The sequence below is a fragment of the Lepisma saccharinum genome, chromosome 20 (genome assembly GCF_977018435.1).
Source record: "Lepisma saccharinum chromosome 20, izLepSacc3.1, whole genome shotgun sequence".
Taxonomy (NCBI): domain Eukaryota; kingdom Metazoa; phylum Arthropoda; class Insecta; order Zygentoma; family Lepismatidae; genus Lepisma; species Lepisma saccharinum.
The window spans coordinates 19,737,614-19,752,841 of NC_139248.1; the positions used below are offsets into that span (position 1 = coordinate 19,737,614).

The 15,228-nt window shown below is 40.6% G+C and overlaps 1 protein-coding gene and 1 non-coding gene across 3 annotated transcripts in view; one reads left to right on the forward strand and one right to left on the reverse strand.

The window, feature by feature from the left end:
• LOC146003749 (pyrokinin-1 receptor-like) overlaps positions 1-15,228 on the reverse strand; it is a 359,130-nt gene that overhangs the window by 215,969 nt on the left and 127,933 nt on the right. The window lies entirely within an intron of this gene.
• On the forward strand, positions 9,799-9,869 carry TRNAS-GGA (transfer RNA serine (anticodon GGA)). The gene has a single exon. It is a non-coding gene; the product is annotated as a tRNA-Ser (tRNA).

A 15,228-nucleotide genomic window follows, 5' to 3' on the forward strand; every position in this document is an offset into this window, starting at 1 on the left:
ACTAAAGCATACTGGAAAATTTTGAACACTAATTATATATTCCTGAAATCTTGGTGCGACATAAAACCTATCGATCCTTGACGCACTATTGGAGGTGATATGTGTGTAACCTTGACTTTCGCCATTGGCGTGTGTCCAAGCGTCACGCAGTTGTAACCCCTGCGTTAATTCATAGAGCGCACGTGAGAAGTTGTATCCTGGATTTTGATCTTGTGAACGAATTACGCAGTTAAAATCTCCCACTAGTATAGTGTCTAGTGTGTGGGATGTCAACTCGGGCCCTACAACTGTTGAAAAAAAATCTTCTCTTTCCCGTCTGTTTTGGCTTCCTGACGAAGCATACACATTACAGAGAAACACTGAGCCTAATTTGGCACTTATTTGTCTGCCCGTTGGATGGGGCACTACATTACGTAAATCCAAGTGTCGCCTACATGCTATGGCAGTTCCTTGTGCAAAGGGAGTAAAATTGTTGTATACTTTAAACATGCTCAGTACAGAAAAATCGTCTAAGGCGACCTCTTGTAAGAGGGCCTCATCAATAGACGATTTAATGAGAAAGTCATTGAGAGCAATTATTTTGGTCTTACTTTGCATTTGATTCAAATTTATAGATGCCAAGGTAAATGTTTGCATGATTATAACTGTCCACAAAAGAAAACTAAACTTACTTACATTCTTCAACATTACTGATCTCTAATTTCTGCCTATAATGCATTAACTATGCTTTCCACTAAATAAATCTGGGGTAAGTTTGTTACTCGTCGAAGGTTTCTCTTTAGTTACATTTGCTGAATTTCTTGTTAAACTAACCTTTGAAACATCTTGGTTTGGGGTACCAGGTTCTACTCTAAATTCGTTATGAACTATTGTGGAACTTACGCATTCATTATTTTTCTTCTTTTTTCTACGTAGCACCATGGACTCTTCCGCCACTGACCGTAACCTTGATACAGATCTTGACCTTGATTTGCTAGGAGAGGTAACTACGGGGAATTCTGCCTCCGCGAACAAAGCACTTGGGGGTGGGGGCGGGGGTATGTGATGCATCTCCTCCGAAGTGGTCAATGTTGGCTGTTCCATCTCTTCCCTTCCTGTTGGTGCATTCTTCACACTAACTTCCTGTCTGGTACCTGTCTCCTCGTCGGTGATTCTGGGGCTATCCGTGTTCCCTCCAATGTTATCTCGTGACGCAGGGACTTCTGCAACTGATGGAGCTGAATCTCTTGGTTTAGTCCGTACGGGTAGCACAGTTGGTTCATATACCATCGGTACATTGTCAGCGGGTATATTAACCGGCTCCCTCCGGGGCTGGTTTCCAGAGGGTCGACGCTTGGGGCACTGCGCAACTACGTGACCCTCTTCGGAACACGCGAGGCACGTACGTACCTGCCCAGGGTATGTTACTCAATAAGAGTCTCCATTCATTGTTACATATGAGGGTATGGGTTTACGTAGTATCATTTTAATCAAGACACGTGCAGTTCGAGTAGGGTAAATGTGATCTGCAGAGTATGTCTCGTCTTCAATTTTTAACACTTCCCCATACGACCTCATGACACGACTTATCCCTTCTGCACTTAATTCAATTGGGACTACATGGATTCTGACAATTACATGTCGCTGGTGGGCCCATTCTACTTCAACTTTATGATCACCATCTACGTCACTATAGATTACCTCAGCACCAAAATCATTTAGTAACCGTTCTCCTACCACTTTTGTCGCAAATTTCACTTACAAACACTTACGAAAGTAATCTATTTCAAAACTGAGCACTTGGTTCGTAGGCACTTGGTAGACATCATGAAACCATCGATGAAAATCCAATGACGTAGGTCGCGTTTTGACATCAATGAAAACAAATTTCAAGGTGTTTTCTCTTTGTGTATTCATCGTGAACTATTTCATCGTATCTTCACTAGCTCACGGTAATTGTAGTCAAAACCTCGCTTGCACTCCAAAGGAAAAAAAACAAAAAAAAAAAACTAACACAACACTAGCAAACCGTATACGGCCCTAGCTAACTCGGACAGTTCGATCACTAAGCCTTCTCGCGCGAAGAGCGGAGCTCGCTACGAACTGATGCCTGCACAAGTTGCAGGCAGACTGGGACCACTCCGCCACGGAGGTAACAGGACTGACCTACCGCGGCTCATACATTTAGAATAGGTATTTTAATAAAAAATAAACCCTCACATTACCTAGTAAGAAAGTTTTCTTCTCTTTCGCTCTTGCAAAATAGAGTGGAGAAAAATAAGTGAAATTACTCGCTCCTCTAGCACCCTAACGGTGCTTCTTAGAACAAAAATGCACAGAACCTTTTGTGTAGAGAATGTTATAAGATTATTTTTGATCATAACATATTTTGCTGTAAGGTGCTTTCCAAGCGAGATATTTGCAAAAACTGATTTTGGGCGCCATTTTCAAAGATGGCGGCCAAATCCGGGGTGGTACAGGGGTGCAAAATTAATATGTTGTTAAGAATCCTTTTAGGAAGATAATAAAATTTGTTCCAGCTTTCCCTCATTTTTTTTCCTTATTGGACCCCAAGATCATCCCTTGTTCATCAAAATCAGCTGAACTGAATTTACTACAAATTTTAAAAATATGTTCGTCACAAAACTAAAAATCATTTACTAATACTTAGGAGGTATCATTGAGAATCTAAACAATGAACACCCATTATTCCTTAGATCACTAAATGTCCATCACATTATACCAAAAGATAGAAATACATATACTTTTCTTTAGATATGTGATCATCTACATCTTATTTGGGGAAAACGATACTTGCCTTGTGGAACATTCACTGGTGGTGCCATCTGTTGGTCAGATATAAATGCGTGCTACGATCGAGCAAGTTTTAAATTTCGAAAAGTAAAGAAGAATCTTCCAAACATTTTAAACCTGATTTTGAAGTGCTCTCAGCTGTTGCAATAAGCTACATGGTTGTTATCATCATCATCATTATTATCTGTTTTGTTAATTTACCGCTTTCCCATGTCCTTACAGATTGAGCTAGGTGGAACACCAGCTCTGCTATCTTACCACGGCTACTGGCAAGGGGGGCCGCAAGGAGGGGCCTAAGGGGCACTCCCCCCCGGACATTTCCGGAAAGAGTTAATGTAATTCGAATAGTGAAATTATAGCAACTATTATTATTATTAGTAATAGTATTATTATAACGATAAAAGTTGTTTTTTGACTTTTTGTGTCGCAGTTTCGTTTACGCTAGAACATATTTTTGGTTTTACATTTCTAATTTACACTTTAAAACTGCTTAAGAAAACCCCAAGGATTCTTTACTGTTCTTTATTACAAACTTCTAAAATAAACTAGCTGTTAATAAATTTTTAATTTGCCCTGGAAAGCTGGAGGGCTTTGTTTTACATAGTTAAAACTAATACAAAAATTACCTCCAGTTGCCTTAGATTAATCTTAGGTTAGTAACATGGATTAATAAACAGAAAATAAACACTTTAACCTCAATTAAAAGAATATGGTCGACCTACTTACGAAATTTACTCAGCGCTGCATTTTCACTTTGACTGTAATCAACACTTTGGATATAAAAGTACACATCTCGAGAGCTCTCGACACTAGGGGGGAAACACCACTGGCAGAAGCTCCTTGATGTCTTCTTTTCGCCGCTTCTTCTTTCCCTCGAAGATTTTCGACGTCTATCCCTCGAAGTAATTCACCGCCGCATTCATAGTTCAAAGGTCGAACTTGGTATCAACGTCACCTCGATTAGCAATTCTCAGTTCACAACTTGCAGTGTTCTTTTTACTTCTCGCGCTATACAAGTTGCCACGAGAAAACAGTCTGTATTTAAATAAAATTCCGCGCGCTCTTTTCCCAATCACGCAAACGTTCAAATGTCCGGAACACAGGTCACTGTTAACTGTTCACTAGGCAAACGACATCTACAAAAACAGTCCACGAATATCTAACTGCAACTTACTGCCTATAGCACTATCAAATTCGCGAATTCTCCATACCCAGAGATCTCGACGCCAACGGCTGCATGTAAACTTCTGCAGCCAACGCGCGAAGCAACGCGGCCTTTCACTCAAAGGCTCTACAAACACTGCTCGAAAAACTTCACCGCGTTTATCTTTGTCCCTTTGTCTTTGCATAGTAGGGACAGTTCATTTTCCCCGAGGGGTGTTAATCTCTCTAACCTCTTTCTTCTCGGAAAAAAAAATAATCAGTCCTCTAAATAATCTGTTATATTATTATTAATTTATTTTACAGTACCCTTCGGTACGTAAAACCATGGATCAGAGGTACCACGAAGGACAGTAGATTAAGTGGTCTGACTGATTGATATCTGTGCACTGTGAAAAAGAACAAAGAAATAGATCTGTTCATCAATAAAGTGATAGGGTAGATGCTTATTGAAAGGCAGAAAGGCGAATCCAGTTTCTATCTAAATATTAGGTTCGAGTCTGAACTTGTATACAACACCAAAGTATTTTCAAATCAATTGGAATTTTATGATTTGCAAAGTAGTACTAAGAATAACTAACAATAATATAATTAATAAAAATGATAACAATAATAATAACAATAATAGTCATAAAAGTTTCTATGACTTTGCCCCCACCCCGACAAAAATCCTGTGGCCGCCCTTGGCTACAGGTGACAACACTATCGACTCTGGCAAATTAAATCGCTGCTGTTACTACATCTTTTTCTACGATAAATTTAAACTCTTTTTCTTTCATCTGGATATTCATTGTCTAACAGGGCACAGCTGATACTGCCCTCTGATACGACCAATGTTGCCAGTACACCTTGTAATTTCGAAAAAAAACATACTTTTTTATGAATATGTCACCATTAAGCCCATAAATCGTCTGCAATGCACAAAATACATTAATTATTGTCCTTTCATCAACTCTTATCCATGTTTGTTTTTACTTCGTATAAAAACTTTTCTACACCTTAGTAACTTTTCCCCCATACTGGACGTTCATGATTTCATTGTTTAATGTTTAAAATAATTTCCACACAGTCAAAGTTAACGCCCAGTGTAAGATTCATAACTTTATCGCTTTTGTACAAAAGTTGCGTTACGTTTTGGACGTCCTGTATAATCTGTGGCAAGAATAGTACAGAGATTATTCTATTTTTTCCCATGTTGTTGTTTGGACACATGTGCTGCGCAGATGAAGGAATACAGAGTAATATAATTACCGTACAAACATTTGTTCATTTATATTATATTACATTCAAAACACATGATACAGTGGAGTTCGGTAACCATCTGTGTTCCAACTTCCTTCACACTTGAGTGAATATATTTTCTTTATTTGCCGAACAGGAAAAGCACTATTCGAATTGTTCAGCGCCCCTTCACACTTCAATCTTTTAAGCTACTCCTGTATTGTGGTTTTTCCAGAACTCAATTTATCAGCGCCATCTATTATTTATATATACAGTATCTCTGAGCTTTCTGTGATTCTTCAGATGGGAATGTTGGGATAATACATACAACGAAGGTCAAGGAGTTTTAGTTTCCTGTCTTTTTCTTTCTAGACTCGACTTTCTCCAATATCAGAGTTCCGTCAAGTGCACTATGTGCTTATTACTTAACTCTGGCTTACTCGAGGAGGGGTGGGGGTTGCTGCCAGGCTCAGCACCTCTTGTTTTTCGATTTCGGGGGGGGGGGGGGTCAGACATGACTCTCATGCCTGTACTAACGTACTATTGTTCGCAATGATGGTAATTTTTGTAATTATTATAATTATTATATAACTGCACTTACATAAACAAAAACGAGTTTTCTTGATGTTTACTAACCTTTACTCTGCCGAGGGGGTCGTCAGAAAGTTTTGCCGAGACCTTTGGCGCGAATTTTAAATTCTTACACTTATTTGACAAAAAAAATGTTATAACTCGTAGACTATTTGACCAATATACTTCGGCTAACTTTTGTTTTGCAGCTAGAACATCAGGGCATGCAACCGGGCAGAAATCAAAACGCCAAATAAGAGGGGTTGGGTGGGCCGCGGCCCCCAGCTTTCATTGAAAAAAATCATAAAAATGGGGAGTTCGTTTCACATATTCGATAATGTAATGCACCCAGGAACATGAAATGACTTTCATTCGGTTGAGAATGAACAATTATTTGAAAATAAGGCTAGAGTTTGCGTCACCTTCTCAAAATAGCGGGGGAAATGGGGGGCAAACTCCCCATTTTTATGCTTTTTTTCATTGAAAGTTGGGGGCCGCGGTCCACCCAACCCTTCTTATTGGCTTTGGCGTTTTAATTTCTGCATGGTTGCATGCCCTGATGTTTTAGCTGCAAAACAAATGTTAACCGAAGTAGATTGGTCAAAGAGTCTACGAGTTATAACATGTTTTGTCAAATAAGTGTACGAATTTAGAATTCGCGCCATAGAGGGGAGCTGCATCCACATGACGTGCCAAAGCTTCGTTTAAGCCAATGTAAGTGTTTCCGACATAACAGAAAAGTATGAAGATAATAAGAAAACAGGAATTTTGTAATCAGCTGCATGGTCGAAAAATCGACCAAAATACGAGTAAAGGCTAAATGATGATATATGTGTATGACACTCATGAAATTATTAGTTCTTATTTGTTATAAATGATAGTAATTTTTATAACGCACCTTCACCTGTAGGTATAAACAACAAATTAAGCAGTGATTCAACAACAAGATGGTGTCTAAGTTTAGTGATAAAAAATGTGTGGGTCTGTGAGCCCCAAGCACTGGCGTACGCAAATGGGGGCTGATGGGGCTACAGCCCCTCCGAAATTTTGAGAAAATCATCATATTCAAATAAAAGCAGTGATGAAGGTTTAGCATAAAGTTTAGCATAGTGCGGGAACAAAAGTTGCAAAAAGTATAAGGTGGGTAACTGCCCCCATCGCCCCCTAATCGCCGCCAATTCGTCTTAAAATTACACCCAATTGTTTCTTCTGAGTGTGGAGAGTTCTAAATGTACGAAATACCTTATTGTGTATGTGTATTGTGTATTCAATAAAAAAAAATCGGTTTTGTTCAGTCAGCAACTTCGTCTAAGTTTTATCCAATAACATTTTCATTGTAAGCGCCTAGCATTAGTCTAGTTTTTGCCACCGTCCCACCCTGCCGAACATTCATTTTCGTAGAGAGGAAATATCGATTGACAGTGAGATAAAAAGTGTGGTAGAAACTTCACTCAGGAATCGTGTTTCTGTGCGCATCCCATTAGGGGGAGATCGATCCGGTCTCCCATCGAGGTAAAAATGAACGCCAATTTCCCCAGCACATTCCTCTGAGCCGGTAATGAGTTCAAAACCTGAAGCAAAAACTCGGAACAGAGGTTTCTTGTCCAGTCGCAGCACAGAATCAAAGTTTCCAGCTGTTTTTTGTCAACATTAATTACCATTAAGTGCTGAAGAAGCGTGTAATTTGTCACAGAATTCTTGTCGTACAAGCCCGGGCGTGTTTTATAGTGGCGCTTGGCAAGTGTTGCCAACCCAGCATATTAATACCCAAAGTAGGTGTCGATGTGATTGAAGTAGTGTTTCTTCTCAGCCAGCCTCGCTGGAACGTTTCTGATTGCATATTAGGCATTGAAGTATGTGCCACTTTATCTGCACGGGAGTGTACAAAATTCACCCCAAAAGAATATCCCTTTCACTCCAAAAGTAACGACAAAATGGCGCTTCCCTGACGGCGTAGTGTGATCAAGGGGTCCCGGGTACGATCCCGCGCACACAGTGGTTCGGATCCCACTTCAAATTGTAGGTCCAGTGCCAAAGTGCACAAAAGTAGATTCATAGCGAAACTAAAAAAAAAACAAAAAAAAAACAACAACTCAAAATTGAGGTATTTTTAAGCTACAACTTGCCCCTTAGTAATTGTGAAAGGCAAGAAAACAAAGAAGTACTGCAACAATGAGATTCGACAATGAACGCCGCTTTGTGCGAACCCACAAACTCGTAAATCGAAGCTAAACAGAAGCTAATGAACGTTTCCGGTGCGAAACAATCAGATTAACAACGACTCATTTCACCAAAAGCAGTTTTAGCCCAACAATCTAACCGGCAGAAAGTCAATTTCGCTTGTTCTTCCGCTTGTGTTCTGTCTCTATCAACATGAGCGTAATGTGTAATCTGATGCCACTTCAATTGTAAAAGCGTACAGATTTACCTTGTACTGGCGACCGCTGAAAGCGCCACAATGACACTCGATATTTGACGCTCTTTGAAATGAACTGAGGCTCACATTGTTGTGTCTGGCCAGTGTTTCCAACTTGGAGAAGAATTTTATAAATTAGGAGCAACGGTCGGCTAGCCACAGAGCAGAGGTTCCCACAGAGGGGATTCATGACGCGCCTGCGTCATGAGAATTTTTTTGGGGGGACAAGATTTTAAACCAATTATGTATATCCTGATACAAAAATGGGAGGATAGTATGTTTGACTGCTTTGTTATTGATTTTTAGTTATGGTTATTATGTACACTCAACTCACTTAGTACTACGGCAGTTTGTTTCTTTATACAGCACATTGACAGAAGATGCAATTCAACTTACAAGTGTATCAATATACGCTGTATAAAACACAACTTACTACTAACTTCGTTGAACCTGTACAGTTTTTCTACCTACCTGTGGCTGATAGCGGCGATGGGGTTGAACAAATGGAATACCGCCTCCTATGCCTTTAGAATCGGTTTGGAAAGGGGGTGGGACATGCTGTTCGCATTAATACAACGTTAGTCAACGTATATTTTAAGCGAAATAATGCAGGCTGGACGAGGACTCGAAACCGGGTCTCTGTCAATTCGTGCCATTGCTCTACCACTGAGCTACCGAGCCGGCCTAGCTTCGCCTGATTTTTCGCTGGCGCTGTTTTACCTATGTGGAATCGTCTCTACAAGTGCTAGTCTGTCTGCATTTTGTCGCTGAAAAATCTACGTAGTACAGGGTGTCCGCAAATTATCTTTACAACTTCAAATCTAAATAACTAAACAATGGAACGAGGTAACTCAGTTCTGTTGCCTTAATGTAAAAGAGAAACTGTCAAAGTTTTGTTTACTGTTTTTTCAGGTACATTGAGTAAGTGGGGAAGATGTGACGTCGCATTTCCACAAAATGACTACTGCACAGGAGAAGGCACACTGTGTTTCCTTTTCTCATAAATTATTGAATAGGTATAACTGTCGAATTTGGGGGTCTGAAAAGCCTCACGAGGTTCGAGAAATCGACCTTAGATGAACATTTTCCTGGTCGATGTATTGGGAGGAATGGGCCAGTTACTTGGCCACCAAGATCACTCGACATAACTCCTTTGGATTTATTTTTATGGGGATATGTTAAGGATAATGTGTACCGAAAGCCAGTTCCCAATATTCAAGTCCTACTACAAAGAATTACTGCAGCCATCGCAACACTTACTGAGGAGCTACTAGAGCGAACATGGCAGGAAATCGAGTATCGCCTTGGTATCCAACGGGCAACAAGAGGGACACATATAGAGATGCATTGAGGTGGTAAAAAAAAAAACTTTCAGAGTTTATCTTTTAAATGAAGGAAACAGAACTGAGATACCTCGTTCCATTATTTAGTTATTTAGATTTGAATTTGTAACGATAATTTGTGTACACACTGCACATCTCCTGTCTGTGTCCAATTTAATGAATTTACATTTCTACGCTGGGAGGAACCAGGCAACATCGACGTCTACAGTGTTTTCAAGGCAACAGATCCCGTTGCGGTAGCACTTGCAGAGACGATCCAACATAGGTAAAACAGCGCCAGCGAAAAATCAGGCCGGCTCGGTAGCTCAGTGGTAGAGCAATGGCACGGATTGCCAGAGACCCGGGTTCGAGTCCTGGTCGAGCCTATATTTCTCGCTGAATAATCTACGTAGTACATCTCCTGTGTGTCCCTAATTTAGGCGGTTAGTCAAGCAGACAACCTGTTAACAATAAGGTTCAGTACACTAACAGTGGCTGTGAGCAATTTTATCTGACCAAAATAATTTGAGTAAATAATTCGGCATAAGGAGCGGCAAGGGAAATGTTCTACTTTGGGACGGGGGGGGGGCGTTATAGGCCTTGGGGGGGATGGGTACCCTTGTGTTCGGGAAAACAAACTTAAGTCACAAACTGCAATTTTGTGTTGTTACCCTTTAAGTCACACTGAATCAGTTAAATAGAATATTAGAAGTATAATTTTGTATTGGGCATGAGTAATGATTCGAAACTGAAAATCCAACATGCATACAATGTTTGTTATTAAAAGAATTTACAGAAATAACTGCATGCTGTAAAATTGCAGTTTTTGACTTACCGGTAAGTGCCTTTTCCCGTACCAGGTGATAAACTTTAAAAAAAAAAGAGTACATTTTCAAATGCAGCACTTCGAACACAAGTTTTGTGTTCACTACTGTTTTGGTGAGCTTGCAGATCACACACCCCTGTAAAATAATTTTATACCTTTTCAGTGTAACTAATAATGGGCCTCATTACAGGAAAATGTCTGAATACTGTAATATTTATTTACTATGCCGGTAGAATTATAATGTTGTAAAACTTGGTCTCTAAGTTTAGAAGAACATAAATTGAGAGTTCATGAAAATAAAGAACTTAGGAGAATATTTGGACCTAAAACTGATGACGAAATACGGGAATATAGAATATTACAAAATAATGAACTGCGTAACCTATATTCATTCTTCGTTGGAAGCAGAGGCTTCTCGTGAAATCATGCGGTGCATGCTGCGCATGCGTCAATTGTGGGGAAAAGGACAGCTTGCTCTGCGACGACATTAATGAGCATTTCTACATTCTAATTTCTTCATATAGGAGAAGTATTTATTTTACACGAGAGCGCTGAACTAAGCTTATATTACATTTCTTGGTTCTGAAGTGACGCATGCGTCAATTGTGGGAAAAGAATTATTACTTTCTTTCACTTCAGATCCAAGAAATGTAATATAAGCTTAGTTCAGCGCTCTCGTGTAAAATGAATGGAAATGCTGTCCTTTTTCCCACAATTGACGCATGCGCAGCATGCACCGCATACATTCACGAGACGCTTCTGGTTGGAAGATAAGTTTCTTGTCTCTCCGCTTGGAACTGAGAGTGTGTGTGTTTCCTTTTGAAATTGAACGCGGAAACAATAACATTTTGTTACGAATCTTCAAGTTGGAGCAGTTGTCTATACCCCAAAAAGAAAACATTGGGGGGGGGGGGGGGTTGGCGTAGGGCGTGTCAGTTACGCTACTGCTGGTAACCCTACCTAAATTTAATTCAGAGCTTCCTCAGCTCCCCTATACGTCTAATCTTGGCGTCACTGTTGATTTCCTGTATCACGAATGCAAATTCAGATCTGCATTTGATTGGCACGAGTGATGTTTGCTTAAATAGCATCGTATGTATCACTTCCTGTCAAGTTCACGTTTGGACAGTTTGGCGTTGGGTATTAAGGTAGTTAATCCCAGGGCTGTTTCCTACCGACTTCAAAAGGGAGCTTCACCACAGGGCATATCGAATTTCACCCTCTGCCCCTTGGGGTCTGTCCTTTGTTGACCGCTGAGCCGCAACTCAGAGATAGGGCAATTATGATTATCAACTTTACTAATACAAACACCCAAATAGGCATCTGCTTCCATGATTACTCGGAACGCCGAGAATTAATGATGAACACATGAAATAGATGATGCGACAACACAAAACCAGGATTCGAACTTAGAACACAGTCTTAAAGCAGCGTTACGATTACAAGTTCAACACAGACATTGATTACATTGTATCTTACTAGTAGAGTTGACCAGATCCCAGATAATAATTGATCTAAAGGCACCGCCATGAAATTAGGCGGGTGGCAGAAGTTCGCGCTGTTGCCACGTCGGAGCACATCCTCGTGTATTCGGAGGTTTAAGATCAGTCGACGTGTATAGATTTGGGACTCATTTCTCGGGCCTGTAGCGAACTTTCAATTCACACGATCACCAGCTCTGTATCGAATGGGACTCGAAAGTGCTCCAGAGAGAGGTGGTCTGTCTGCCGCTCCAACTAGGCAACGCAGCCCGGTTGACGTTGCCACACAGTGCGCTGGAACCAGCAACTTTTGTCCCGCTCTCGTTTCACTTTTCCCCTATGTGGCACCAGCGCAATTCTACCCGCACGCCTATTTTGATGGCCGTGCGTTTAGGTCACTTCCGAATCCGGACTCGATTTTCGGGGCTGAATCCGGATACTCCAAACTCCGGTACCAGATTTTTTTTTTTTGTTCCGCATCTGAGTAACAAAAATTGAGTTCTGGATTCGCGTACCCGATTTTCGATGCTGGATCATTGTACCTCATTTTCCGTTCTGGATCCAGGTATTCGATTTTCTGTTCCGAATCTTGGTTCTGCATTGCAGTATCCCAAATTCTGTCCCGGATCTCGGTAGCCGGTACTCAAAGCATCCAGATATTTTCGAAAACTGGCCACCCTTATCCGGAAATCCTTGACCAACACTACCTAATATACTGCTGGACAAAAAAAAAAAAAGACGGACACCTTAATATTTGACACCTGAATTGCAATTACTTATGAATTACGCTCTCAGTTAAATATTGGACCTCGCCGATGGCGCACTGGTAGCGTTGTCGCCTTGTAAACAAGGGGTCCTAGGTTCGATACCCGGTGGAGGCACAAGTGGTTCGGATCCCACTTTAAACTGTAGGTCCAGTCCCGACTAGCCTTAATGTGCATAAAGTGGACTAAAAACACCAAGTCAATCAATCAGTTAAGTATTGAACAATTGAACATTCATTGGGAATTTTCCATACTTTTTTGTTTATTATTTATTTATTTATTTATTTACTCGTATTTACTTATTTGGAACACCTAGTAGGCTCAAAATCAATTTCATGCAATTTTGTTTTAATTTATTGATCTTCAATTCCTGTTGATGTTATTTTGTTTAATGTCTAGAGAGGCATGAATTTTGGTTCATAGTAACCATAGTAACATATATTATTGACATTGTCATTGCTGGTGTTTTTCATGCAAGTGTATTGTAAGTTTGCTAGCTTGAAAATGAGACGTGAAGAGGTAGTAAAAGCAGTAGCTCTTCGTGATGATGGTCGTATTGTGTGCTATATTGCTAGGGTGCTAAATATAGCACGAAGTACTATCCATGAAGCTCTCAGACGGTATGATGCAACTGGTTCCTATGGTAGAAGACCGGGTTCTGGTCGGAAACGATGCACAACAGCACGGGAAGATCGTTTCATGCGTATCATAGTCTTAAGAGACCGTCGTACGACTTCAAATATTGTGGCACGGCGTTTGAGAAATGTTCATAGAGCTGTGGTTTCTTCACGAACAGTTCGCAGAAGACTGAACGAAAGTGGTTTATCATCTCGGAGGCCGGCTACAGGTCCCAGGTTGTTAGCACGTCACCGGAAGCGAAGACTGGAATTTGCTACAAAACACTTACATTGGAATGTGGAGCAGTGGGAAAATATTTTATTATCCGATGAGTCAAAATTCAACCTTCGTTCAACAGACGGGCGTGAACATGTGTATAGAAGACCTAATGAGCGTTATGCACAATGTTGTTTCGTTGAAATAACACCCTTTGGAGGCGTTATGGTCTAAGGAGGTATCTCTTTACAAGGACGTACAGAGTTGGTTCTTGTAGAGAATAAGGCAAAGACAGCTCGCAGGTATATTACAGAATGTTTGGCAGATCATGTAGTACCATATGCACCATTCATAGGCCCAGATTTTGTTTTTATGCATGACAATGCGCGTCCTCACATTGCGAATATTGTCACGGAGTACCTGGACGAAGTTGAGATTACGCGATTAGAATGGCCACCACAAAGTCCGGACCTAAACCCGATCTGGTATCAACTGAAACCACATATCAGAAATCGCGCAATAGTTCCAGAAACAATTGAAGAGCGAAGACTTGCTATTCAAGAAGAATGGGAGCAATTGGACTAAGAAGTGATTGCCAGCAGGCATTATATACATGGGGGTAATGTCTATGCCTACTTCCAATGTTACGTAATTAAAATAAAATGTCCTATCGAACGAAGTCCAATCGCTTCACACCTACTTTGAACACTTTTGGGGCGCTCTCCAAAATTTGAATGGATTTTTCGGGCTCATTTCTAACTGTATAATATTCTATCAACGTTCGGCCACAAATCTTTATTAAACCCTGTATGTAATAGTATGAAAACGAAACCAGGAACATTCTACCGTGCGTCCATTTCGATCTGCAGCCGAGAGATCGGGAGAAACGTGGCGGGCGGCGCTGACGGAGGTGCCGACATTTGCGGCCTGTAATGCCCGCATATTTTTATGGACATATGCAGACATTTATATAAATATTGCAAAACGAGCACTAACCTGTATTATAAGAGTTGTTCAAAGTGATGTCCACCTACACACGTCTCGACACGAGTCTGTTTTCACGTAAGTGTCATACATAAAAATTCTTTGTTCTAACGTGAACCTTGCGGCTGGCATTCCAATCGTCTGACTGACACAACACAAATACACACTGCAATAACACAAACAAGTAACGGCAAGTAACCAAGAATAACACTCTTAGGCACAGTACGAAATTAACACGCTCTTGGTTTACATCTGCCTGCCACTATATTCACAGCTCTGTAGTCGCGAAGGAACAAAAAACTTGAGCTAGGATATTTCGGATTGCAAGGAAGCTCACGAACACCATTAGCTTTTAACGGTTCGTCTGCAGCGTAATCTTGATACAGTGTTGCACATTCGAAACCTCCAAACGATCCCCATCGACACAAAACTCTTTCAAGGATATAAATTTAAGCAGGACGTTACTGGTCAAAACTATGATTAAAATGTTTTACAGAGTATTATCTGTGGCTCTTAATATAATTTCTAAAGCGTATTTATTTGTGTATATAAGGGTGGAACTTGGAAGAATTACAGAAGAACTTTTGCGTGTTATAACACAGGTTAGTGCTCGTTTTGCAAGATGTCCACAAAAATAAGCGGGCATTACAGGCCTCAAATGTCGGCATCTCCGTCAGCGCCGCCCGCCACGTTTCTCCCGATCTCTCGGCTGCAGATCGAAATGGACGCACGGTACATCTAATTTTCGGAGCGTAATTTTTTTCGCTGCAATTGAGCTCAGCAGTGCATTAAAGCATGTAGGTAATAGAACAAACTCACTGAAGCAAAAAATATATAACAAGTCATGCTTGATATA